The sequence below is a fragment of the Dipodomys spectabilis genome, unplaced genomic scaffold, assembly GCF_019054845.1.
Source record: "Dipodomys spectabilis isolate Male_0828 unplaced genomic scaffold, ASM1905484v1 ptg000174l, whole genome shotgun sequence".
NCBI classification, from domain to species: Eukaryota; Metazoa; Chordata; class Mammalia; order Rodentia; family Heteromyidae; genus Dipodomys; species Dipodomys spectabilis.
The window spans coordinates 2,994,532-3,019,515 of NW_024870851.1; the positions used below are offsets into that span (position 1 = coordinate 2,994,532).

General features: G+C 41.1%; 1 pseudogene; it reads left to right on the forward strand.

The window, feature by feature from the left end:
- Positions 1-24,984, forward strand: part of LOC122120063 — a 77,489-nt pseudogene that overhangs the window by 48,474 nt on the left and 4,031 nt on the right.

A 24,984-nucleotide genomic window follows, 5' to 3' on the forward strand; every position in this document is an offset into this window, starting at 1 on the left:
CAATCAAAAGGCTTTATAGTCTTCATGGTTACTTTGAAATTTTCCTAGAAAAATCTTTGTTTTTCCAGCTGAAGAAATTTTGACATGCAAAGAGTAACATTAATATGCAAATTAGCATACTGTAAAATTCATTTTGGTGCCTCAGAGGCAGTATTTTTATAAATACAGAAACATAATTATGCATCCTCCAGAGGACTAAAAATAATTATACAAATTTACAACAAAGCCCAAGGCTGTGTTTCCTTTTAACTGACTGTTTTTAATATCATTTAAATCTTGTTAGAACTTAATTACCAAATCTCTCTTGTAATAATTCAGGTGGAAGATTTAAAGTCTAAACTTGCCATTCAGAAAACAGAACCTCATCAGAGAAACAAAGACACAGAGGAACTGATTGCCCAAACAGGACAACACAAGAGGCTCTGGGAAGATAGAGCCATATTGAGGACTGAGACAAAGAATCTCACTAGCAGAAAACATTAATATATAAGCTATGTTAATTTTAACCTACTTATTTCTTAGTTTTCTCTACTTTCCTTATCTTTTTCAAATTAAGGCAAGTATAATTTTGGGTAACATTTTTCATAATGGTTTAATTACCATTTCTAAAGTCTAACCAGAATGTGTGTGCATGTTTCACATCCAGGATTGGTTTATCATGAGCAATGGTTTATACTCTGTTTTAAAGCTGATTGTTTATTACTGCTTTGGGAAAATGGGTCTCTTATTATGAAATCAAAGGCACTAAAACTCAGCACTTGAAGTTCAAACACACTTTCATTCCCACAAGTAATAATCGTTTCCAGGAATTATGGCTCCCTGGAAAATTAATTAGTCACCTTATTCTACAAAGGATAATAATTTGTTTATGTGTGATATCTCTGACATAGGTTGCTATCCATTATAACAGAATCTGATCAATTAATTTTCCAAGGAATGGTAGCAATTCCGTATAGGATATATCTATACAGTATCACCATTCATTCTAGTTGCTACAAAGTGTCAGTCAATTTACAGAAAAAAATTTAATCAAAATGATTGTGTGACAGCATTTAAACAAATCAGCCAGTTGATTGAGTTTCTCATTTAGAACCATTTATTTTCTTTGGGATTTATATTGGAATAAAGATATACTTACATGGACTTATGGAAAATGGTTATTTTTTCCTGTTTCAATGGCTTTGATCTTATGAAGAAGTACCGAACACTAGAAATCTTTATATATAATCTACTCAATGTATGTGAGGGTATAAATGGCTTTGCTCTTGGGTTCAAGGACTCTTTTTAACACCTGCTTTGAATAGATCAAGGGAAAACATCACTTTGACAAATAGTTGGAATAAAGATTCCAATGGAATGGGCAGATTTTTCTATTCTGACTTACCTTCTTTCCCCAAAGTGTGATCTTTTGAAATGTATCTCAATTGTTCAATTTTCTCCTTTTAAAATAAAAATGTGACGCTACCTCAATTCAAGCCATATTTAAGCCATTTATGATTTGGGGAAATTCCAATCGAAGTGCTTAAATCTTCAAGTATGCTCTTGACTGCCATTTGTACCAAGTCCCAGTCCAACTGGGATTTAAACTAAGTAGATGGACTACATAGATTGCATATCTGAAAGAGGGTCTCTCCAGCAATAAGCTGACGCAGAAAGATTATGTCAGTCTTGGAAGAATATCTAAGGTTAAAAGAGAATTGCTCACATTTTAAGAAATTCAAGATCATAGGGTACCTCTCATCTCTTTTGGTTAATGATGACAGAATATTATTCAAAAATGTTGGCCAGGGACTGGTGGCTCATGCCTGTAATCATACCTACTCAGGAGTCTAAAATCTGAGGATGGTTCAAAGACAACCTGAGCAAGAAAGTCTGTGAGCCTGAACTACAATTAGCCACCAAAAAGCCAGAAGTGGAGCTATGACTCAAGTGGTAGAACTGCACCATCCTTAAACAAAAGAGCCAGGCAAGAGTTCAAGACCCTGAGTTCAAGTCCCAGTATCAACACAAAGCAAGCAAGGAAGGAAGGAAAAGAAAGAGAAGGAAAGAAAAAAAGAAAAAGAGAAAAGAAGGAAGGAAGGAAGGAAAAGGAAAGGAAAGGAAAGGAAAGAAAAGAAAAAAAAGAAAAGAAAGAGCTAAAACTGAATACATTGCTTTGGCTGATAGAAAACCCTGCGGTGTCTTTCTGGAGATATTATATACAGACCTCATATCTGTGATGATTTACTATTGGCCATCATGGGAAATGATCCCTGCTATCTGCCCATTGTACGTGCCTGCTGCACTTGCCAGTGAATGTTTAGCAACAAGGGCTGTTTGTTCTTCTCAGCCATTTGAACTTTCTCCTTTTGTGTTTACCTTCACATCCAAACTAGAACAACTCTGCTTGGAGTTAATTCCCCTATTTCATTATGACCACAGTGGGGATGGGGAAAGGATCTGAGTCCAAATCAGCAGACGGGAGACAATGAGAATAGGCAGCAATCCAAGAGCTTTGGCATGATTTACAAGAGGAAACCAGCTCTGATTAATGCTATCAAAATGCTTGTCTTTCCTCCGATTGATATTCCAGACCCTTGTTACAATTATCCATGCTGGTGACAACTGTTATCAGGGTCTCTTTATGGTTTGCTGTTAGGGAAGAAGGCTGCATGGACTTCCCCAGAATATTTGCACACCTGCCTCAATTTAACCTAAAACCCATTATTTTGCAAGCAAAACATATAAACCCAACATAGCATTCATTATCTCCCATATTCTTCTATTTAAAATGTTCCAGTTGATGGAAAGAATGGCTTTGTCCCTGGTCCACCCCAGGAAGAGTGCAAAAGAGACAGTATGCAAGGTCAGATGCACTTTCAGAAGGTTCTTTGGGCTCTGAAATGGAGCACACTCAAGGTATCACCTAGGAGATGACATTCATTAAGCTAAAAACAGGCAGTGTACAGTTTGTTCATTTTCTGCTCTTCATCACAAATGTCTGAAAATGACCTTGCCCAGAAGAGCCCACCCTGGATGCCACAAATGTAGATTACAACACTCAGGACAGAGCCCATGTGCTAGGTTCTTATACACAGGATAGAAAGTATGAATAGATTCTACTCATGCTCAGCGTATCCATTATTCTGGTTAAAAAACAATTACCAGCCTAATATCTACACACCGTCTCATTTAAACTTCACTCAATAACTTTCCTGCCTCTGATATCTACAGATTGGAAAGTTTGGTTTTTCTGTCTCCCCGGGACAGCATCTGAAATGATAGGAGCCAGGAAAACAAAGCATATTTCACAAATGATCTTCCTAGGAACTTTCACTGTATCACACGGGTTTAGTAAGGACTTAATGAATTAGGGCGTTGTATTTAAGAATTGTGTTTTTTTAAGTCACATATTATTTAGATAAATCTATAGACATTTCAAAACACTCATTTTCCCTGATGGATATTTTTGTTAAAAATGAGCAGGGAAAAGGGACCACATCTTTATTTTCTTCTCTGCTATATAGCCAGGACTTAGAATTGTGTCCTACATTCAACAGATACTTGCTACTTAGTTATAAAGTAGCAGAAACAAACCTTGGCATAGTGATTGTCCTATAATGGGTTGTCCCCCAGCTGATCTCTATGGGCAGCTGAATCTTAGAGAAGACAAGTGCAGATATCCATCTGAGCCAATGTCAAGCATATTTCCTTCTTAACTTCCCTTTTTTGGGGGAGGGGGAGGGGGAGAAGCAAGGGATATTGCAGTGAGGCTTGAACTCAGAGTCTGGCCTCTGTCCTTTAGCTGTTTCACTCAAGTCTAGCAATAAGCCACAGCTCCACTTCCAGCCTTTTCCTGTTTAATTGAAGGTAAGAGTGTCACAGACTTTCCTGCCAGGTTTGGCTTCAAACCATGATCCTCAGATCTTAGCCTCCTGAGTAGCTAGGATTGCAGGCATGAGGCCCCAGCACCTGGCCCTAACATCTTAAAATGTTACTTTGGTTTTTTGGGGGGGGGGTCCAGTTATGGGGCCTGAACTCTGGGCCTGGGCGCTGTCCCTCAGCTCTTCAGCTCAAGGCTAGTGCTCTACCACTTGAGCCACAGCACCACTTCCAGCTTTTTTCTTTTTGCTTATGTGGTGCGGAGGAATGGAACCCAGGGCCTCAGGCATGCAAGGCAAGCGCTCTACCACTGAGCCACCTTCCCAGCCCGACACTTTTTTTTTAAGTGAGAAAAAAGGGTAGGACCCAAAAGATCATGATCACATTTGGTTTCTCTCTGAATGTCTATGACTTAACAGTTATCTACAATCATCCTGACATTTCACCTCTAAATTTTCAGCATCCATCTTTTGAGCACAAGGGTACTATCCTTCCTCATCATTTGGTAGTTTCTTACCTGAAGAAACAAATATTAATGTTACTGCAACTTGAATTCAGGGCCTCATGCTTGCTGGGCAAGTGCTCTACTACTCGAACCACTCCTCCTGCCCTCACTGAAATTTTTAGAGGAAAGAAAATAAGGAATGGGCTGTTAGGGAATGACTGGTATAATTGCATGAGAATTCTGAGTCATGATGAATACAGCAAGGCTCAGTGGTGGGTTCTGATTATGGCTCCCAGTTCTTCCTTCCCCGGGAACAGTGGCAGACTTGAACATCTGAGAAATGACATTGCCTGGTCCTGTCCTTAGGCTTCTAGCCTTTTTACCAGTCAGGGTCTTTGTATCTTGTACTATTTCTGAGCTTTAAGCTGCCTTGCTAGGACTTAAAGGAGATTCTCAGTCTGATTGTGATGGCTATAAGTTCAGGTAAAGACGAGCTATTTACTACTTGGACTTAAAACATAGGATTTGCTCTACCACTTTGCCATATAAAGCTTCCATCATTGCTGTCCTGTGAAGGACTTCTCCCATTGCCGTGGGTGTGATTTTCTTGTTCTCCCTGTGGGTGTTCTACATGTTGTCTGGAAGACGAATTCCTGGACTGAGACCTCAGCTGGAATAGATGCTTTAGAAGTGTAAGTAGCAACATGGTTACTTTCATGAAAGAAGTCCCTCTGTGCTCAAACCCCACATCCCTCTTCTCATTAGGACAGCCAGGAACCTGGTAGCTCCCCGTGGTATATGAGCTCTGTCTTATCGATCCACATTCCTAAAACAGCTTGGATGTGACAGTAACAAACATTGTCCTATTTCACTCAGCTGATTTTGTCTCAAATAGAGCTAAGACTTGTATTGTGCCTTCAACAGTGAATAAAAACCAATTCATCGAAGACCTATGTCCAAGATGGCTTTCTACTAGGAAAGGAACTGTCAAATGTGTGTTTCATTTGCCTGAATATCTCTTTGTGCCTTGTTTGGGAACTCAGCTTGAATGCAAATCTGGAAATGAGTTGTAGTTGTAGTGTGAGAAAGGAACAAAACTCTATTCCACAAACGTTCATTGAATACCTACAATGTACTAGGCAATGCTCTATCTAAGCACTGAAGATACAAAGAAAAAGGAAAGCCTCTCCCCTAACCCCAAATCCACAGTTAGTGACAAAGACATTAATTTCTTAAATTGATTCATTCCACCCTCATTGAGTCATTTATTCCATTTGAAGATGCAAGAAAATAGTGATTGCAATGGCTTTCTTTGCCTTTGGCCAAGTAATTACATGCATAATCCCACTTGATCCTCAAAAAAACCCAACAACTCTATTGTGGAGCTAACAATACTGTTATATGTACTAGTTTTAAAAAGTAGGTATCTTGCTCAAGACAGCCCTGTGAGCATTCAAGTTCAGAGACTTCAGACACGAGAATCTGAACAGCTGCACTAGACTGTTTTATACTCTCTGGCATGATTAAAAAGAGGCAATTCTGCCTGACATAATTCCCATGAATCTGAGGTCTAGAAGCCCTTATTCATACCAATGTCTCTATTTGAAGTTCTCTATGATACAATAAAATCTTCAGGTTTCACTTCTTTGTCAAATGAAGGTTAGGCAGTTAGTTATTTGACCAGATTATACTATGGTTTGTGTATGGCCATGTGTATCTTTTTTTTTTAACAAGAATCGTAATGTTTCCTGTGCTCTTAAAAAAAAGAAAAGAAAAGAATAAATGAATGAAACTAGAACATTATTTGTGTGGAACCTTTAGATCCATGTATTCTAGATTTAAGGCAGACTAGACTTTTCTTTGGACAGGTTTATGGTAATAATCTCACTGTCTTTTCACTCTACACCCTTCTAACTTTCATATTTCCCAGCTGCTCAGAGAGAACACACAATGACTGGAGGAAGACCTCCATGTAAGATACTCATGCCAATGCCAGAAGTTATGCCTATTTTTCTGCAGATGTAGTAATAGGATATTAGAGGTGGGAAGGACCTCAGGGGGGAAAATAAGGTATAGAAAGATGTAATAATCTGGTTAAGGTCACATGGAGAATGAAGAAGAGAGTCCGAATGAGGTCTGCCTCCCAGCCACCAGGCAAGGGGCTTTCAGTACATTCCATATTAAATGACCAAGGAGTGTGCCTGGGCCCTTCCTCAGGTAAACCGTCCTAAAGCCAAAGGGGAAATGGAAATGAAGGTAGCTATGAAGAAATGACAAAGATGCAACTCTTCCCATGGTTTCCCTTATTTGCAAAAACAAGTATATGTCTGAGACAAGCAGAAACGGTCAGATAAGTTGATGTTAGATGAATTGAACCACAAGATAAGGACTCAAATGGTTTTTCTTTCTTGTTATTGTTTCTAACATATTTATAAGATGATTTCTTTGTTGCTTTGTATGTCCCTCCCCCATGGCATACCCTGCTTTCACTGTATTTGATGTTGGTATAATTTGTGGAGGGGAAAGGCAAAAACAAACCGTTTAAATAGGATACAGGTGGACCCATTGCAACAATGAGATGTACAAGTAGCTATGTTGAAAAACGAACTTTACAACTTTGGCCTCACAGTGGGGGGAATGGGAACGAGGAGGAGGAGGAGAAGGAGGTGGCAACAATGCTTGATAAGAAATATACTCATTACCTTGCTCATGTAATTGTAACTGCTCTATATGGTATTTTCACAATAAAAAAAAACTTATTAATAAAAAAAAGAAGCAACTCTTGGCTCTCCTAACTGCTTCTTGTCAGATCAGCCTTTAACTTTCTCTGTTTACCATCTCTTCCCCAGGGAAAGGCACAAGTCTGGGGCAGCTCTGCTCTGCTGGCCAACATTACCATGAAAACCAAGAGTAGAAGTGGCCATTTGTTGAACTTAAAAGGCTCACATCCTTCTTTTCCCAGGTCTCCATGAATATACCCTTTACATGAGCCAAAGTTTACTGTGTGTTTGTGACCACTTATCAGAATACTGGGTTGGAATGAAGAACAATTCATTAGTCTTTGGCCTAGTTGCAAGTAAATAATTTATCAATCTTTGGCCTAGTTTCCCTGGGCTCTGATCACTATAGTATTATCATAGTTAGCCATCACAGAGAGATGCTCTACTCCCCACACCGTTGGTCTCAGGCTGCTTTTCAAACATCTGTCTTCCTGCTGCCCTGACATCTTCTGCCTCAGGTTAGAACAGCTGACTGGAGACAGTATTCCAGGATGCTCTGGACCAATCCTGCCAAGACTCACAGCAGCCATCTCCCTCTCCTTCTCTACCAACCACCTGGGTTGTACTTCCTGAGATAGTTCCATGCAGCTTCTAACCCTTACTCAAATATCTTCCTAGCCAGGAGTTCTTTCTGGGCCACTGTGGTGATCTCCCTCAGCACATCCTAGTTTAGCTTCTCTCTACAGTATTTATTATCCTCCAACACATGGTGTCTTTTACTTGCCTAATTGTCTCCTGTCATTTCCCCCCAAGTTTCTGTGTCCTGAATGTCTATTTCATTCATTATGCCCAACTGAACAGTGCCTGACATGCAGTAGGATGTCAGGACTTGAAAACTCAAGTCTGATCACAGCACTCTGACCATCTCCGGCCCCTCTAGGACATAGCCAATCTGTCGCACCAGCCAACCCAGTCCTCCACTGCTCTCCACAGCCTCAAGTCCCCCCGGCTCTCACCACCCACCCTAAATTCAACAACCCACCGAATGCTCAATGATCTTAACCACCTGCATCATCTTCTTCACTGTAATCTTCCCTACCCTCTTGGTGAAGCTAACTTTTAGCATGGTGAAGAACAGATATCTAAATTTTCAGCATAGTGCATAATTTTTGTCTAGGTACACCTTCTTCCCTGGATGTAAATTTGGGATTGAACTTCTGTCAATCAATCCACTATGAGTGTAGAGATAATGAAACATAATTGGGGAAAGGATGAGGAAATAGCTAATCCTTGCACAGCAACTGTCTCTGGCCTATGGATTGCATCTCTTCAACCAGGGCGCAATCTGTGTCTGAAGAGGTGTTTCCTGGTACGAGTTTACCATATTAATTCATGTATTATTATATTTATTTAATATATTATTGATTAACATACTAATTAATATATGAATTAATTTTAAGGTATTAATATAAGGCATTGAATGTCCTATTAAATGTTTGAAATGGTCCTATTACTCTTATCATGAGGGTCATTTTCCAGTCAATGTCTAGGTGTCCATAGGAAACCTGACTAAGGATTCGAATTCAAATTCCTTATTAATTCCTCCAGCTCACTCTTGTAATCCTAGCTACCCAGGAGGCTAAGATCTGAGGGTCACAGTTTGAAGCCAGGCCACGCAGAAGCATCCATAAGACTCTTATTTCCTGGGCTGAGAAAGTGGCTCAGTGGTAAGAGTGCTTGTCTTGCATGCATGAGGCCCTGGGTTCGATTCCTCAGCACCACATAAGCAGAAAAAAAAAAGCCGGAAGTGGTGCTATGGCTCAAGTGGTAGTGTGCTAGCCTTGAGCTGAAGAGCTGAGGGACAACGCCCAGGCCCAGAGTTCAGGCCCCACGACCGGACCCAAAAAAAAAAATACTCTTATTTCCAATTAACCCCCCAAAAGCCAGATGTGGAACTAAGGCTCAAGTGGTACAGTGCCAGCCTTGTGCAAGAAAAGCTGAAGGCTGGTACCAGGCTCTGAATTCAAACCCCAGTACACCCCTCCCCACCACCACAAAGCTATTTACCTGCTGAAAAAAAGATCTTTTAGGACTCAATCATTGACTATGATTTGAGCAGATAATTTTAAGTCCTGGGCCATTTCTTAAGTTCTGCATCCAGATAACATTTGCAAGGCAGAATTCCAGCCTGAACATTACCAAGGCAGTCACTCTGTTTCCAGATTCCTTTCTTTCCTGAAGCAAGTCCTTCCAGGAGGGAAGCTAATTAGAGGGAGAGAGTTCCCTTCCTCCTCCCACAGGAGGGAGCTAATTGTTATGCTATTGCATTCCATGGATTATTAATATCTTACCTTTTATTAGCAATGGAATCATTACTGGCTTGGAGATAAGCAGAAATCCTGAGTCCTCAGGTACCCATCCTGATGGTCTGTTGTCTGCAACCGATTAGAGAAGTGTATACTTTCCCAGTCAGGGTTCAGAGCACAAGCAGAAACCCTGTTGGGCAGGGAATTTTTTAAAAAGGAACAATGTAATTAGATGTTCCCACAATTATTGAAGTGGAGGAAAGCACTTGAAAGTATCCACAGAACAATACACAAGAACAAATACACAGGGGAACCACTCCCTTAAGGCCACCATTAACCTTTACTTCAAGGATCTCCAGGCTCCAGGAAGCTTTAACAAGTTCAGAACACTGGAGACTACACAGAGGGAAATTGTTGCAGAGTGACCACACACAAATTTTTTGTGACCTTATGTCCAAGAGTGGTGGATAGATGGTGGCCATGTCCAGCATGGAGACTTGGAAAGTAAACCAACCCATAATACATCTTTTATTTCTATTTATTTATTTTTTGCTGGTTCTGGGACTTGAACTCAGGGCCTGGGCTCGCTCTGTTCCTGAGTATTTTTGTGCAAGGCTGACATTCTACCACATGAACTGCAGCTTCACTTCCAGTTTTTTGGTGGTGAATTGGAGATGAGAGTTCCACATACTTTGCTGCATAGGCTATCTTTGAACTACAATCCTCAGAGTTCAGCCTGGTGAGTAGCTAGGGTTACAGATGTGAGCCACTGACATCAGCTAATACATTTTTTTTAAGTAGCTCATAATTTTTCTTTTCTTTTCTTTTTTTTTTTGGGGGGGGGGGTCTGGTCGTGGGGCCTGAACTCTGGGCCTGGGTGCTGTCCCTCAGCTCTTCAGCTCAAGGCTAGCGCTCTACCACTTGAGCCACAGCGCCACTTCTGGCTTTTTTTTCCTGCTTATGTGGTGCTGAGGAATCGAACCCAGGGCCTCAAGCATGCAAGGCAAGCGCTCTACCACTGAGCCACCTTCCCAGCCCAGCTCATAATTTTTCTATCTCAGTGTTTCTCTTCCTCCTATCTTTTCAATATACTGTGATTTCTATCCTACATTTTCTTCTGTTTCCTGATTTATGAAGTCTGTTTACCCAAATTAATTCTTTCTTCTGCTTTCCAAAGCTTGATTTTTCTAATCCATTTATGTATATATTTGCTTTTGTTCTTATTTTAGCATATATATATACATATATATATACAGAGCTATGTATTTGTCTATGAAGTTACTCTAAGCTCTGCGTCCAAATCTAATATTATTTGTTATGATATGTATTAGGAAAATGGAGGAGCATGGAAAAGGAATAGGCTGGACTCGATCATCAGCAAGTGAAGACTGCTTATTGAGGAACAGAGAGGGACATAAACCTTCCCAAGGGTTTGGAGGTTGTGCCCGCGAGTTGGGACAGGAGCTGGGTTTTTATAGGAGGTCCAAGGAAGGAGGCAGAGGTTAATGAAAAAGCCACTAGGTCAAGGAAGGTGGGGGCCTTTCAGTTGGACCCACAATGGGATGTTTACAGCTGGGCTTAGGTGGCTTTCCCTGCCTCACTTCAAATGAGTTCAGCCATACCTGGGACTTTGCCTGGAGTCTGTAGGGGCCTGGAACAATAGGGTGGGGGTCAATCCTTCAATATGAAACCTATCTGATGTCTTTAAAAACAAACAGTATGGTGCTAAGAATACTTAAGTGGGAGCTACTCTCCTAACAAATGCTCTTGTACAATGTAGTGATGTTTACACTAGACATGTTGTGATGCAGTAGAGTCCTAGAACTTAGTATCTTGCATGATTGAAACTATACACACTAAGCAACTCCCCATTTCTCCCTCTGCTCCCCACTTTCCTTCGAAACTCAACTAGCTGCTTCCTATACCCCTCTACCTAAGCAGCTGAATGATGCTGAAGAAAAATCACACAGTGATCCTATCAGGACTCATTTCAAATTTATGACCAAAAATCTTCAGTGAGCACTCCACACTATCTGACAACTAAACTTCCCTAGTAAATTCATTAGCTTACTCCCAAGATGATGATTAGGTACTTTCTCCTCAATCCTCAAACCTCCAACATACCCTCCCACCCAACTCTCAGCAGCAGTCCTTGTCATATATTTCATAAAGAAATATAGATGCAATCTGGCAAAAGCCATTTCAGCTCTCCACATGCCATTCCACCAGCTTTTCTCTATGCCTGTCTTTGCCCACAAAGTGTCCATCCTGCTTATGTCTGTCCTATCCTGCTGGCCTCAACAGCCTCATTCTCCAAACAAGATCCTCTCTCCTGAACCATCTACTTTTCCCTAAACAAAATCCCCATGTGATGAGTGCTCCAGAAATCTTTCCTATGGCTACAGTTTCTCCTTTAGTGATTTCAAAAGCCTCTTCTTCAAATATGATCCATATATTAATGATGCACAAACTTACTTTTTTGTGTGCAGGTGCTGGGGCTTGAACTCAGGGCCTTGCACTGCCGTTTGTCTTTTTTTGCTCAAGGCTGATACTCTCTCACTTGAGCCACACTTCTGGCTCTTTGCTAGTTACTTGAAGAACTTTTCTCTGAGTTCTAGCCTTTATACTCTAAGTATACCTTGTATTACAGTTGCTTATATGCTTATGCATCATCTTCAGCTAAGATGGGTAAAACTCAACTATTGATTCCCCTATGAAAAAGGAATACCTAATAAACTTGCCATTCACAAAAACTAGATTACAGTTGCTCAGATCAAAAAGGGAATCTCACTTTTGGAGTTCTTTCTCACAGTCTCACATTTAGTCCCACAGCAGGTCCTGCCCACATGACCACTGCAATTTATCTCATTCATGTCCACTGAAAACCAGCACTGTCTCAGCCATGAGAAGAACAATGAAGAAAAAATTGTCTATGTAGCATGTTTCATAGTCGTAAGCACTGAGGAGACAAATACAGCAAGTGGGTTTGGAGTGTCAAATTGAAGGAACTGACATTTTAAGCAAGGTGGCCATAGAAGTCTCAGGCTTGAACAACCAGGAAGGGAAGGGGTAACCACTCCAGTAATAATGTGGTATCCTAGGACAAGTTCATATGTAACTATCAGACAAATAAAATTAGGGCTTCCATTGCTGATGATTATTTTACTGACTCTGTTTGCTCATATAAAATAGAGGATTAATACTTTATGATGTTGCAAAAATTAAAAACAATAGTTTATATAAAGTAGCTAGCATGTGGGCTACCATATGATAGATGTTCAATTAGTGTCAGTTCTCTTCCTGTCCTTACTTAGCTCAGTTAATGCACAGATTGTTCCTCTCCCTTCCTCTTCCCCTCCCTCCCTCCCTCTCTTCCTTCCTTCCTCCCTTCCTTCCTTCTTTTCATTTTTAAGATAGTATTTTGTGTTTTTACCTAGTACCAGCCTAAAACATATACTCCCATGTAGTTAGAACCTCAGGCACCTGCCACCATACCTAACTGTTGAACTGAGGCTCTTGCTAACTTTTTGCTAGGGGTGGCCTCAAACTAGATCTTTCTAGTCTCCACCTCCTGAGTAGCTAGGATTGCAGAGCTACTGTACTTGACCCTCATCAGATCTCTTGTTAGAGGACTTTCATTGCTCTATTAGTAGATTTGCATTTCTCCATATGCTCATAATTGATTGTTTTACGAAGTAGCTGCGGGTAGGATTATAAGCAGGGGAAAGCACTGGATGGAGGAGTAGAATGGGATATCCTAACAAGGAGCCTGTATGTGTGCCTTACAAGCATAGTAGCCAGAGAAGAATCAAAGAAGGAAGGAAACCTCTAATCCTTTTGCAAGTTTTTATCCTGAACAAGCAGTGGAGCAGAGAAAAACTCAGCCATCCATGAGTGTAAATTCATCTACCCAGGAAGGAGAAAGGATAAGTGGGTGAGCAATGTGTTCCTGCCTCTCCCCGGGTGGAGACGAGTTCTGAGTGCTGAGCACAGTCCTGCTTGCACAGCACTGAGTCACCACTTACAGCTCTGGGAAGAGCTTAGGAAGTTCAACTAAGCCCTCCCCCTCCCTTCTCTGAAGAGGAGGAGCAGGTGGCTGTCAGGATGCCTTGTATTTAATATTGATCAAGAAGTAACATGCACACTTCTAAAGTCATTCTTACACCTGCCCAAAAAACCAATGGAGCTATCCGGATAACATGGCATTTTTTGTGCACAAAACAACCCATACTTGTGTGAGATGAGTGATACCATTCAATTCCACAAGGAAGCAGTAGGGTGTTGTGTCCTGCACTATTCTCCTTTGAGGGCCCTCTGCTGATGTCGTCTGCCTCCATACAGGCAACCCCATAGCTCCTTGCCTGGAAGGAGCCTCTTCTGACCACTGCAGCTCCAACACTCTCTGCCCTGTCCCCACACTCTCCCCTGACTTCTGCTTTATGACATTCACCACTCTGAAATGAACTTGTAAAGGCATTTATTCACTAGTTCATTGCCTAGCTCTCCTACTAAGTTCTAAGTGGCCACACCCAAGTATCCATCCTCTCTGCTTTTATCATCATCTACAGCAGGCAAAAAGTATCCCCACTCAATAGAATTTGATTATAACAAACATTGTCAATATATTGACTATCTTATAGTACTATCGAGTCCTTTTATTTTATCCTCAAAATAACCTAGTAACTCAGCGCTACTATAATTCCAATTTTACAGTTGAGGAAACTGAGTCTCAAAGGAGTTAAGTCACTTGCTCCAAGTCATGGCGCTGTAAAGGATACAAGAGATAGAATCCACACCATCCCACCTATATGGAAGTTGTCTCAGAAAATAATTGCCTTCTTCCTGGCCCAAGTTTGGACAATTCACAAGTTCCCACATAGCAGTTACTACCTGTGTGTGAAGGCCTGTGTGTTTACAGGCCTACAGCTTAGGCCTGTAGCTCACATGCTGGTACATCTATCTCCCTACTAGTCCTTTTGCTCCTTGAGTACTAGAAACTTGTCCTCTGGATCCATATACCTAGCTGAGCACTGCCTTTGTACCTGGCACTGTCAGAAGCTCAGTGATGATGAGGAGATGATGGATGGATTATGATATCTTTCAAAAGACTTTTGAGCTACAACTGTTAAACCATCAGGTAGTTCTAATAGCCAATTCTTAAGTCTCAGGACAACAGTGATTTAAATATGACCTTGGGATTAATTGAAAATACTACACAGCACATATATTCTTAACAGGAATGAATCTGGATCACGAACATACTTTATCCCCATTGTTGTCATATATGCATAATTGCTCTCCTCCAAGAATACTTAATCACAGTAGGTGCAGCCTTAAATAATATTACTTGTTACATTAGGAATCCAACATCCATCAAAATAGTGCAGTACTGTCTCATTTATGTGGTAACAGTCTACTGCTACAGACATAAAAGCAGATTATCAATGAAAGTATCTATCTGACCTTACCTCAGTATAGTTTATACTTGAGATTTAATAAATAGCATTTCATTGGCCATACAAACTACTGTGAATCCAAGCTGAAACATTAGATATAATGCTGAATGCTGGTGGTTCATGCCTGTAATTCTAGCTACTCAGGAGGATGAGGATTTCAAAGCCAACCCAGAAAAAAAAAATCTGTGAGAGTCCCCAATTAACTATCAAAAAGCTGGAAGTGGAAGTGTGGCTCAGTGGTAGAGCACCAACCTTGAATAAAAAGGCCAAGCAAGAGTGAAAGTGAAACCATGAATTGAAGCCCCTAGTACTGGCAGAAAAGGACAGAAAAGAAAGGAAAAGAAAAGAAAAGAAAAGGAGCCAGGTGCCGGTGACTCACGCCTATAATCCTAGCTACTCAGGAGGCTGAGATATGAGGACCTTGGTTCAAAGCCAGCCTGGGCAGGAAAGTCCGTGAGACTCTTATTTCCAATTAACTACCAGAAAACTGGAAGTGGTGCTGTAGCTCAAGTGGTAGAGTGCTAACTTTGAGCTGAAGAGCCAAGGGACAGTGCTCAGGCCCAGAGTTCAAGCCCCATGACCAACCAAAAACAAAGGAAAGGAAAGGACAGGGCAGGAAAGGGAGAGAGAAAGAAAGAGAGAGAGAGAGAGGAAGGGAGGGAGGAAGGAAGGAAGGAAGGAAGGAAGGAAGAAGGAAGAAAGGAAGGAAGGAAGGAAGGAAAAGTAAAGAAAGGAAGATTAGATCCAATGTGGTACCTTGAGCAACACATTATTTGGATGTTTTTATTTCATAAATGAGATTGAATCTTTTATTCACAATGTAATAAGAAAACAATTCTTTCTAGGACACTAAACAACATGAACAGTACCCTAAATATAGGATTTAAAGTAGACTCTCATGTTTTCTATACTCACTTGGATGTGATGTAGGCAACATAAAAATTTGCTCTTGGGTGTGGTATAGTTTATATGATTAAATGCTCTATTCATGCTCATATGTCAATCTATTAGTGCGCTGTTAATTCAAATGTTGCTATGATGTATTTTATCCCCGTTAGCACATTCATCACAGGTGGATGTGAAACTTAGACAAAAGTGTGTGTTCTCATTAATGATGAGCAGCCTATTCATCTTCCTAGAACGTAATTAATGTTAGTTACAATCTTTAATTTTTCACTGTTTGTCACCATGCATATTTAGCATTTCTCTTGTGCTCTATCAACTGGCTCCCTCTTATCACAACAACTAATTCCAAAAGGCATATTTTCACCAAATCTCATATTCTTTTTTAAAATATTTTCTCCACATATGTTTTTAATATGTGACAGTTCCCATACTGAATTGTATACATTGGATGCACAATCACAAAAACCTTATGGGGAATGTTGGGCCTAATTTTTTAAATAAATAGGTGTGTGTGTGTGTGTGTGTGTGTGTGTGTGTGTGTGTGTGTGTGTGTATGATTCATGTCATTTATTTACTCATTTAAATTAAAAGTCTAAAAACAGATTTTTTTTTCTTTTGCCAGTAATGGAGCTTGAACTTAGGGCCTGGGTACTATACTTAGATTCTTCACTCAAAGATGGTGCTCTACCATTTGAGCAACACCTCTACTTCTGGCTTTTTTTGCTGATTAATTGGAGATAATCTCATGGAGTTCCCTGCCCTGACTGGCTTTGAACTACGTTCCTCAGATCTCAGCCTCCTGAGAAGCTAGGGTTATAGGTGTGAGCCACCAGTGCCTGGCTTCTAGCACTTTTATTCTGGAAACATTACATAAGCCGTCCTATTTGCACCCCAGAAATGGAAAAGTAGGAAATATGCCCATTTCTCTTTTAAGTAGGAAAAGAGGGCGCTATCTATTGTCTGTGCTCCCTTTAGACTGTCAGGACGATGGCCCTGCTGCCACAGCAGGCCTCTGCATCTATCTCCCTCTAACACAATGTGAACGAGTATGCCAGCTCATTCCTGCCAGCCTGGGTACCGGTCCTGAGGTGCCATGCTCCCTGCTCTGGATGGATGGCAGCTCTCTGAAAGGAGGCAGTGGCCCTTCCTCCCATTCCCTGCCATGGCGCTGTACACCATCCACAGGGCCATGGTCCGCTGATGTCCTCTCCAGCAGATTTAGGAGAATCAGTCTCTGCATGGAGCTTTAAAGCAGTGTTGGGCTACACACCAAACCTTTCTTCCCCCATCCCAGAAGAAGCCTCCCTGTTGGAACAGGGCTCGAAGCTTTGTACAATCAAAAGCCTTTGATTAAATTGAACCCAGTCCTTCTACTTGCCATGGTATTGTGTGACCTGGGAAAGCAGCAGGGCCACAAAACAGCCCAATCTGTCACCAGGTGGGCTGACAACGCAGAGCTAAACACACGGTTGATTTCAAGCTACGTTACATCTCCACGTTGCAAAGCGAGTGATCAAGCCAGCCAGAAAAGCATGCCCGGAGGGGAAGATTTCTCACAGACCACTCTGCCTCTGAGAGGGCTATTGGCCTTCCCACTGAGAGTTTTTAAGCCACTTGGGGACAGTGACCATTTGAACAGAAAATTGTTCCTGTTTCTAAATGATTTTTTTTTTAATGGAAAGAAAGAAAGAAAGGCTTCAGGAACGATGTCACTTTCCGGTCATCTAATCCATAGCGTACGCACAGGGCCACAGGAAAAGAGACTGTCAGAATTAACTCAGGTAATTTCTTCTTCACCCTTCTGCCGCTGCTGCTTCATCTTCACACCTTATTTATGTCTGCCTGTGGCACACATTGTCCCTCCCCCCCCTTCTAGTCTTCCAGAAAACTCAGCAAAGCACCACCTCACCCCTTTATTTATTGGAATCCTACTTAACACACCACCTTGGAACAAGAATGGGATGTGTGGATAACCATTTGGTCCACTCCCAATCAGAGCCCTTTAAAGAACCATCCAACATCATCTAGTAAAAAGCAGTTGTATACAGTACAGCCAAAAAGCATATAAGGATACAGTGACGGTCCTGCTGCCTAACACCACAGCCAGCCTTGAATTGAGCTGAACTGAGCCAACCCTCCACATTCCCAGGTGACACTTGCTGGAGACCAAACTAGAGGACCCCCTAGGCCTCTCTCCCACCAAAGGGCACATCAAAGATTCCTTCCAACTGAACACATTCCCCCTCCACACCACCACCATTACATGTACCCTAAGAAGCCAAGTCCTCATCCCTTACATTTCTATTCTGATGCTGTTGTTATTTATGATGTGATTTTTTTCATTTTATATAATTTCCATGTGATAGGGCTGGAAAGTCCAACATCTGTAGAGGAGGGCCTCAGTTTAGGATATGAGGAAAATTGATGCCTTTGTGAGTTTGCAATCTACAGGGCAGGGCAGTAGCTTGGAAATTCAAACAGGATCTCTGTGTTCCAGTCCTGAAGCAAATTGCTGCCTCCCTTGGAAACCCATTTTTGCTCTTAAAGCCTTTGGTTGATTGGATGAGGTCCAGAGATACTATTTACAGTAATCTCCCTTACTTAAAGCTAATTGATTCTAAAGGTTAATCACATCTACAAAAATGCCTTCACAACAATATCTAGATTAGTGTTTGACAAAAAAAAAAAAAAAGGAAGAAAGAAAGCCAGCTAGGCACTAGTGGTTCACATCTGTTAATTGTAGCTACTCAGGAGGCTGAGTCCTGAGGATCATAATTCAAAGCCAGCATAGGCCAAAAAAAGTTCATAAGTCTCTCATCTTAAACAGCAAATGCTGGAAGTGAAGTTGTGGATCAAGTGGTAATGCACTATCCTTAAGCGAAAAAGCCAAGCAAGAGTGTGAGGCCCTGAGTACAAGTCCTACTATCAGGACACACATGTTGCAAAAACAAAACCCAAACCCAAACCACCTGGGCATCATATAAATCCAAGCTCACACATACCATTCACCACCACAGGACTTTTCAAGGTGACAGATAGAAATAACATTTTCTTAAATCTCTCAAACATTGGAGATCCTTAAAAACAGTCCAACAAGGGATCCACAATAGAAATTAAACAACAGAAAAACTTGTCTGTGGGTGCCAAATCTAGAGATGTGAATGTCTTTGCAGCACCCAAGCTGATGAAAAAAACATCCAGTAATTACAGACATTTGGAGGACCTCAGAAACAACCTTGGCACATCTAACAGTTTTCATGTGATGAGTCTCTACTGGGAAAAACGTGATCAAAAGAGCCACAGGGATCACATAGCTTAGTAAAAGGGAATGGACATGAACACAGGAATCTGGAAATTCTGCTTAGAGATTGATTGAAAAGGAAATGAAAATATCTCATCCTGAAACATGGCAGAAAAAATGCTGCCACCATATAAGATGTTTTCCTGAGCTATGTTACCACTGAATTCTGCAATGAGCTTTCTGGATGCAGAAGGATGCAGACAGGCATATAAGAACAGCAGAGTGATGATGTTTGGAGAAGATAGGACCAGGTCTTGGATGTGTTTGAAGTCAGGTAGCTTCAGAGATCTTTCATATGGTCTGGACTTGTAAAAACCACTAAGTTGAGTGAGAAACCTAAGCAACTCCATTTTAGTTAAGACCCCATCTCAGTTCTGTGACTTAACTCATGGCCCACTTTAGCCCCAATGCCAGGAATTTATGACAGAGAGCCATGCACAAACAATTTTTGGAGCCATAGATGGCGTCTGCTTAAGGCAGGTATTTGCCCCCGACTGACTTTGCCCCTGAGTGACCTAGGGCTAAGAGTTTCAGTTAAAACTATATAATGTTCTGACCATATAATGTTCTGACCAACTGGTTCTTCAGAGCCCAGGGCGAAACATGCCATGCATACTGTTGGTCCAAGTGTGACTCATAACCGTTTGTGGTCAAGCTATAGACTAAGGATATTTTTCTGTAAAGGTCAACCAATCATATTTGCCTAGCTTAGCTTGCTTTAAATGTTAACCAATCATGTAATTTCTTACGTAAAAGTTCCTTAAAGTTGTTTGTTCAATACTATAAAAACTGTGCTGATTCTATGCTCGGGGCCTCTTAGCATCACCGGTTACCGAGTGCATGGAGGACCAAGCTCCAGCTTGCAATAAACGACTCTTTGCTGTTTGCATTGATCGTGGTCTCTGGTGGCCTGTGAGGGGGCATCCGCAAACGGGGTACTTCATTGAGCAGTACTGGTCATTCCTGTGACCCTCAGTTACTGAGAATAATGAATGACAATGTCCTAATGATTCTCTTCCCTGGTAAACATTTTTAGCAGGAATCTTAAGATTACTGTTACTGAGTTTCAGGAAGTTTGGCTTGTTTGGGAAGGACAACTGTGGCTATACAGGTTTTTGTAATAATTTCTCTCTCTCTCTCTCTTTCTCTCTTTCTTTTCTTTCTTTCTTTCTTTCTTTTTTTTTTTTTTTTTTGTCCATCATGGGGCCTGAACTCTGGGCCTGGGCACTGTCCCTCAGCTCTTCAACTCAAGGCTAGTGCTCTACCACTTGAACCACAGCACCACTTCTGGCTTTTTCTGCTTATGTGGTGCTGAGGAATCAAACCCAGGGCCTCATGCATGCAAGGCAAGCGCTCTACCACTGAGCCACCTTCCGAGCCCCAGGATCATTTCTTACGTGATCTCACCTGCACATTGACACATGCCTCAATGAGTCTTCCATGTGGCAGATCTCTTACAGCATTCTCTCTGTCTCTCTCTGTCTCTGTCTACTCTTTCTCTGTCTCTCTCTGTTTCTGTCTCTCTCTTTCTCTCTCCTCTCCTTATTTCCCAGCATGCTTTAAGGTCACTCCATCACTTTAGGTAATGTTGGAGATTGTCTCCACAGTGGTCAGTGCAGGTGAATGGCACCAGGGCAAAATTCTGTTTATGTTTCTTCTTCCCTGTGATGCATTTACTGTAAGCCATTAGGAAACTGTTCAGTCTACATGGATCTCCAATGAACTTTCCCACAGCAGATTTTACAGGAAACATCTGAATCACTGATGTCAGTAGGTTTTTGTGTAATAAGAAAAAACGATACTTGTATTTTTGCTTCAAAATTCAGCAACTTCTTGCTTTCCTTTTCAAGTGGTAAGGAAGGAAATCTTCACTGGTTTGAACACCACAGTTTCAGTGGGCTCCCTCCATGTGTACTTACGTCATATGCTTGGGCAGAACACATTGTGGCTGGAGCATACGGCAGCAAGCTTCTTCACCTCATTGTAGATCAGATGTCTCTCTTCTGTTCTAAAAGCCCTTATATGTAGGTGTCTGCAATATCACAGGCCTGCCTCATCCCTAACTCCAATCCATGTCCCATCCCACTTTTTTCTGAACACAGCTGAGATTTGACTTTGGGTAGAGTTAGGAAGGCAGGACTAAGGGGTTGGAGCAGCTGTTGTTGAGGAGACATCGAGGAGAGGGAACTAGGATTCCAATCAAAGGGCATAACTGTGTAGGAAGACATCATTTAACTTTATACCTCTCTGAGAGATAGGTAAGTGTCATAGACTCTTCAAAGGCATGAGATTTGCACCCTGAAGCTTCTAGAACCACCTCTGTGGCAAACAGTGCCTCACTCTCCATCCCCAAGACTACACTCTCTACCCTTACCCGTGTGAGTCTGGTCTTTGCAACAAATGGAAAGGCCTATACTTGGTGAGTTCAAGTTTCATCATTTCTTCAACCTACTCATGTGAGAGTTCCTAGCTTTTTCAAAAGTAAGTTGACATTTGAGTGTTGGTATATATCAAGGCTATAACATTAAGAAGGAAAGCAGGGCATCTTTGTTGACATGGGCTGGGTCTAAGGGCACCTATTGTGGTGAAAATGAATTTCTAACATATTCCCACTTAGTTGACTGCTCTCTGTCACCAACCACGGGCTGATTCATTGAGATTATTCCATGAATTTTTTTTCCATTTCATTTGTTAATAAATCTTTTTCCATTTTTATGGAAATCAGTCCTTTTCAAGTTCATTTAAGGGGAATATTTTATAACTTTCTAATGTAGGAAGTATTTTTACTGAAATAGTTGCAACAACTAAATTGAGAAGCTAAACCTTTAATCTTAAGAGATACTTTCCTTGGAGTTCCTGAATGCTTTGTGGTTATAAAAGACTCTGTGTGTGTGTGTGTGTGTGTGTGTGTGTGTGTGTGTGTGTGTGTGTGCGCGCGCACGCGCGTGCGCGCACGAGCGTGTGAAGCCATAAAATATAAATGACAGAATTCAAGAGGATGGAAATTTGTTTCAATAACATTAGTTCTGTTGGTATTATTTATTCCAAATCAGTTCAACAGTAGGAATTTATTTTTGAAGTTTAAAATTTATTTTATTATTATTATTTTTTTTTTTTGGTTGATTGTTGGGCTTGAACTCTGGGCTTGGGTGCTGTCCCTGTGCTCTTCAGCTCAAGGCAAGCACTCTATCACTTGAGCTACAGCACCACTTCCAGTTTTCTGGTGGTTTATTGGAGACAAGAGTTTCATGGGCTTTCATGCCCGGGCTGGCTTTGAACTGCAATCCTCAGATCTCAGCCTCCTGAGTAGCTAGAATTACAGGTGTGAACCACCGGTACCCAAGTGAAGTTTAAATTTTTATACAGTTATCACCTACCTTCTAAGGAAAGAAATGACTGTCTGAAATAATAACTTTGGTAGGGAAATGTTGAATGCATTTTTTAAAATTCGACAGAAGTGTTGAGTTTTTCTTAGCAAAATAATGGTAAGAAAAAGTTGATTCTGTAGTATGAGGTGCTTCTAGAGAAGAATTTGCTGGAGTTTTTGTGGCATCATACCTTTCTCACAGTACCAAATTTGCTCACCATGAATGTGGTGTTCTGTTTTGTACTTCTTAATCACTTTTGTCTCCACTAGTATTAGAGCTTGAACTCATGCCCTCATCCTCTCATTTGGCTTTTTCTGCTCAAAGCTGGTGCTCTACCACTTGAGCCATACTTCCACTTCTGACATTTTTCTAGTTAATTGAAGATAAGAATTTCACAGATTTGTCTGCCTGAGCTGGCTTTGAACCACAATCCTCTGATTTCAGCCTTGGTTTCTCGATCATTTTAAAATCCAACTCATGAGGTGACACTGGTGTATGACTGAGACCTGACATACCTGTCCTTGTCTTATTTTGTTATTTTTACCCATCTATTTTTTCCCCCTCATTCTTGATGGGCAGTAGGAAATCACTTCATTCACGCATTTGTACTCATTTTGTATTTACCCAAGGTAAGCAGGAAGGAAAAAGAAACAATACCTTACCATCAGCAAGAATCATTGCACATCGAGAGCCTGCAGTGATTGAAATAATGGGACACGCGGGAAGCTGAAACCAGGTTGAAAACAAGCCTTGGTCCAAGCTGAGCAGGAAATGGCTTCCAAAATGCATTAGTTAACCTGGCTTGGAGAAATGCTGTACATAATAATGAGAAATGTTAATGGTGATTATTTTCAGCCAAGCCCTCTAAAAGAGGAAGTTTTCATTGGTAAGGCATTTCATTTAAACATTGAAATGTGGTGTAATGTGAAGTATGAAATAAGTTTTGAAAGGAAGCTTGTGATTAAGAAGAAATGCAGTGGGCATTTAATAAGTGGAGGAACCGCAGATAATTAACTGGCATGCATAAAGATTCATGCTTTATACCAAAATTTTAATTTTGCACATAAATGTGCCTGATGTAGGCAGCATTTAATCACCTAGCTGACAGGAGTAACTACTTTCATTTAACCTTGACTGAAGATCATGAATTCTAACAGGTTTAATTGGATACATCATTTAACAGAATGAACAGAGCAAATTTTTCTCAATTCATAGGTTGTGATTGACATGCACCAGCAATAAGGCGTTGCACAATTACAGCTGCTCTGCATTCCTGCCCTGGGCAGCAATTGCCATAGTGATGTGACACTACTGGATCACGGTGGCACAGGAACTACACTGTATCTCCCCTTGTTTTGAAAAGGGCACTGCTTAAAAAAAAAAAAAAAAAGGAAAAAGAAAGATGGAAAGAAGGAGAAAGAAAGAAAGGCTGAGACTGGACGGTGTTCGACATTTAATTTTTCTCATATCAATCACACTCATATGTACATCCTCTAAGGGAAAAGGCATATCTTGATATCAGTCCCATGGAGAATGGGAAAATAAGAACACTATTTCTTTTATTCTTTTCTTTCTTTCTTTTTCTCTCTCTTTCTTTCTTTCTATCTATCTATCTTTAGTTATACAAAGGAGTTGCTATTGGCAAAGCAGTTAATGATATATAATGTCATATATATATAATATAATAATAATATATCTTCATCAATGCCATCACTTTAAACATTCTTACCCATCCCTCCCCTACTCAACCCCTTCCCTCACTCTTCTTGTATTTTACAGGATATACACTGGGTTCTTGACTGTATTCTCCCCTCTTCTCCTCTTCATTTATCTACCCTTTTCCCCTCGGCCCCACCCCAACCCTTTTGAGGTCTTTTTTTTTTTTTTTGTCAGTCGTGGGGCTTGAACTCTGGGTCTGGGCGCTTTCCCTCAGCTCAAGGCTAGTGTTCTACCTCTTTTTTTTTTTTTTTTTTTTTTTTTGGTCTGGTTGTGGGGCCTGAACTCTGGGCCTGGACACTGTCCTTCAGCTCTTCAGCTCAAGGCTAGCACTCTACCACTTGAGCCACAGCACCACTCTGGCTTTATTTTTCTTTTTGCTTATGTGGTGCTGAGGAATCAAACTCAGGGCCTCATGCATGCAAGGCAAGCACTCTACCACTGAGCCACCTTCCCAGCCCCCTAGTGCTCTACCTCTTGAGCCATGGTGCCACTTCCAATTTTCTAGTGGTTAATTGGAGATAAGAGTCTCACAGATTTTCTTGCCCTGGCTGGCCTTGAACTGCAATCCTCAAATCTTGGCCTCCTGAGTAGCTAGGATTATAGGCGTGAGCCACTGGTGCCTAGTGAGGTCATTATATTTTATATATCTGTTTGGTACATTTCTTCTCAGAGTGTCAGAAAAAATTATAGACAAGCAAAACAGACTCCGAAAAGAGAACCCTTCAAAACCCATGGAGCCTCCAGTCCTTCTAGAGGAAATGCCTTGTGGTATGAGCTCTTGGGGTGCCACCTCTCCAGGAAGAACTGGGGCCTTTATTGTAGAGTGGGAGACTGTTTCCAGAGTCTCTGAAACACTGGGGATATAGTACCTAGGTTGGAATAAGAACAGAAGACTGGATTGG